We start from the raw sequence: 4012 nt of genomic DNA on the forward strand, positions 1-4012 counted from the left end.
AACACAAGGTCAACACAGATACATTACACGGGGAAACGCTTCAAGTATTACCTCGAATTTTCACGTTATTTCATGTAAAAGCGAAATATTTTAAATACTTACCTCGCTTACCTGACCCGCACTTTAATCATTTTCACAAATTCGGGATGGATGTGAAATAAATCATGATGGTACGTGCGTGCGCCAAGTTTGAAGCCATTATGGTTATTGACACCAGTTATGGAATTAGAGATGTCAAAAGCAGGATCCTGATTTTTTGGCACCCGACTAACTTAAAACAGATATTTGTCTTAGAATGACTCAGTTTACGCTTGAAATGCTTTAAATGAGCTTGAAGGATATTAATTGTTTAAAAAGTGAAATGCTGGGTCGAAATATATTATTCAATAGTTCGGACTATTCGTTATCGAACATAGCATTCCAAGGCCTGAAAATGCGCTTTTTGCACGCCTAGTTTCATGAATGTCACTACAGGGGTGGTAAAATAGCTAAGGCGGGATCTTCCGTTAAGGCGGGATCACTTCGCCTTCAGATGTTCCTTCAACATCCGAGGTCGGCGTGATGGTAGTATACATCAGATGGTGGTGATGGTGATTAGTGCTTAAGGGCGTCGATGGTCATTTTGTCGTCGGAAGTCAGGCCATTTTGCGCCCAGCCATGCATCGGATGTTATCGATATGTGAATGTTAGTATGGGTATGAATAACATCAAGCACAAGATCGGTTCATAAAACGTAAAAAGGCCGCAAATAGATGCGATAGAAGCGTTACGAAGGCGCTCAAAACTGCTCTCAACTTTATTTATGACCTTGTACAGATGGAAGGGCCTTGATCCCGATGACCTTTGTGCAAGAGCGTTGTTTTCGAGAGCCACTAGGGCAAAGGAGATAACAATATATGTATATATATATATATATATATATATATATATATATATATATATATATGAACGTCTCTATCTGGCTGCCTGTCGTGCGTTCGTGCGTGCGTGCGTGCGCACGTGCGCTCGTCAGACGGAAGGTGTTAGTGCGTGCGTGTGTAATGAGTACCTCGTCGCAAGGTCGTTAGAAAACTTTTCTATGTCCTGTTTTGCTTCTTTCAGCTTTTCATCATCCGTTATCTTGTGGTGACGTCGAAAATGCTGAGAAATTCTGGAATTGGTGAACTGAAAGCCACACATGTGGCACAGCAGGCGCTGTTTCTGCAGTCTGCCTTCGAAAAAATACACGGGTTGCGACGGAATAAACGCGTGAACACGACGCTTCTGAAATAGCCGTATATATATATATATATATATATATATATATAATCAAATTCAGAGAACGTCGGTTAGCTTTTGAAAAGAAAAATTCCTTATGAACTACAAGTATGATCTGCAGCAGGATACAGGATGCAGGATGGTCAGTGTAAGGAACGCAGCACCATGGGCGTTCAGTCTCTACAAAACCTCACAAATGCCAGATATGCACGTGGCATGCCTTCATCAGGAAAGCCAACAAGGCCAATCGCAATCACACTGACTAATCAGGGTAGATATTCCGCCTGCCGGCGACGGCGTTTGAACACGACTCAAGCTTTCCAAAGCTGGCATCCGGACAACTGACCGAAACGTGTTGAGTCGAAAGTCTTTTGGAAAACACATTCACCCTGGTGTTATTTCGCCGTCTTCTTTTTGGTCCCAATCAGAAAAGAAAGGCGACAAAATGATGTACGTAATAGAAGAACATACCTGAAACCTTACCAGCGTTTGCCTTTTTTGACCAGTAGCGCGCACTTCTCGGCAGCTAAAATCTCCAGCTGAGAAAAGAAACAAGGAAGTTATGAAATGCACAGCTTACTGGGTGTCAGTCAAACCTAACATTTTCTGACGAAAGTAAAGAACCCCAGGAGGTTCGCCCTCGAGCCAAGGAGACCCAAAGGGAGTGTTCCACATTTGTATGGAGTTTGAACTGAATTGGCCATTTTGAAGATGAATCGGTACAGTTCACGGCCCTGTTCTTCTCAAGACCTAATCCCCTCCAGTTTCTGAGGCACACGCCCGCAAAGATGTGCAGACTGGTTCAAAACTATTTCGAGGCTATCCAAGCACCCATGACGCCATAATAATGCCATGCAAATCCCGTCATTCCATTAGCCATGTGGCGACCAATGCAAAACAAAATATCATTGTCGAGTCGTTCATATCTGGCGTTAGTGAGCAGGATTCTCAGATATAATGGCAGTCAGTTGACTCAAATCAATGTTGTGCAAGGTATAATGACATCATCCAACAATGACTTATTAAGGAACATATTTACTAAACAGAAATTGTGTTGCCTAGAGCAGTCTTTCCAGTCAAAAATATACCCTCAGTTATAAGTGAACTTATTTCATCATATCTGGTGCTTGATTCAATATCTGATGCGGAACATTCCTTTAACGGCAAAGTTTTATCATGGGTGCATATTAAGAGCAGACGAACGGAAGGAATTATCACCCAACTGTCGACTGCTGCATAAAAGCCAGTCTCCTCTATGAAATGCAATCATTTCTCTAGATATAGTCGGTTAAATGGCAGTCAGCATGATACTCAAAACGTTTGTTGTTCTTGCACACCCACGAGTTCTTGTTAATTCTCGTTACAACATTAGGTCAAACGCTTCCTTTCAGACGGTGTGGTGGGCAGCCCACTGCGTCCATCCACTGATTGTTCACCTTGCTTGCTGAATTTGGGCGGGCCGCCAAGATGTTTTCTGACTGAAACACCGACTTCCGTAGGCCATCAGCTGCCAGATGAGAAGACAGATGTGGGTGTCAGTGCATTATGAATGCTAAACAGTGCATACTAAACTTATAAAATACTTTAATTTCAAAAAAATGATAAGCTCTTCATGTTAAACATAAATTCGATTACAGCAAATACCGCGGAATGAAAAACAAAAATGGTCGCAGAAAACAATGTTCCGAGATTGACGGCTAATGCGTTTACTAATAAGGGTTTTTTTGGTGCAATGGTTTTGCTACTTGATGCACATGTAAGAGCTGACATTTCTGTTTTAGCAGCAAGTTACAAAAAGTATTGCTGTCAGACAAATCCTAAAAACACTGCTAGAGCATCGCAAACTATAATAAATACATAAATAGGACACGGGGATCAGAGTAAACATGCCGATTCTGTGGAAAGGTAGAAGCAGTTCGGGTTAAAGGTAGAAGGGGAAGTATATAGATAGCCTTAGGATGTGGCGCTTGGATAAATAATTGTATGCTTTATCTTTGTAACATCAAACACACAGTGAACATTTCAAAAAGATCTTATCTGTCGCAAACTGATTCCTTAAAGGGAGTGTCCCACGTTCGTAGTGGGTTTTAAACTGGCGTAGCCATCTTGAAGACCTTTCAGTGCCGTCTACAATCCTGTCCTTCTTAAGACCTAAGGCTCGTTGGTTTCTGAGCTTCACGCCCGCGAAAATGAGGAGAGGTTTAACGGGAAGAGTATTTCTAAGTCACCATGGTGTTCATAGCGTCATAATAACGTCATTCAAATATCCCCATTCCATAAGCCATGCGGCGATCGAGTCCAAGAAAAATATAATTGTCGAGGCCTTCATATATGAAAGAGCAGCCACAGGCGCCAAACCAACGAGAGCCGTAGTTGTGTTAATGGGCCTTCCGCATGGCGGCAACATCCGTTATGTACGCAGTAATCGGTGAGACTTTGCATCTAAGGCTGATTGCAGTACTGCAGAACGCATGAAAACGGCTCAGGCTCAATCACCATCTGAATTGATAGGTCAGAGCAGTCTCTGAAAAGTGAGATATTCACGTTTTCGAAATCCATATCTATTTTGCAAAAATTCCCTGACTCAAATTATCTACGTTTAAATTAGAGCACAACCGCCGACAACATACCTCTACCACAGTCCCATGCACCGTCGCGCGACAGGCCTGGTGACGGTCCTGTGAAGCGCCGGCCTCGTGCGCTGACTCATGTTCTGCTGGCGGGCCGAACTCGACCACCGTTTTGCGACAGGTCT

General features: G+C 42.9%; 1 long non-coding RNA gene across 1 annotated transcript; it reads right to left on the bottom strand.

Annotated features, from left to right (window-relative positions):
* Positions 1–1728: 1728 nt before the first annotated feature.
* LOC119102313 (uncharacterized) lies at positions 1729–4004 on the bottom strand. The gene is made up of 3 exons (XR_005094684.1): positions 3888–4004; positions 2694–2764; positions 1729–1796 (listed from the first exon to the last, which is right to left on the bottom strand). It is a non-coding gene; the product is annotated as an uncharacterized LOC119102313 (long non-coding RNA).
* Positions 4005–4012: the final 8 nt, after the last annotated feature.

Source organism: Pollicipes pollicipes, unplaced genomic scaffold, assembly GCF_011947565.3.
Source record: "Pollicipes pollicipes isolate AB1234 unplaced genomic scaffold, Ppol_2.1 Scaffold_5724;HRSCAF=6776_pilon_pilon_pilon, whole genome shotgun sequence".
NCBI classification, from domain to species: domain Eukaryota; kingdom Metazoa; phylum Arthropoda; class Thecostraca; order Pollicipedomorpha; family Pollicipedidae; genus Pollicipes; species Pollicipes pollicipes.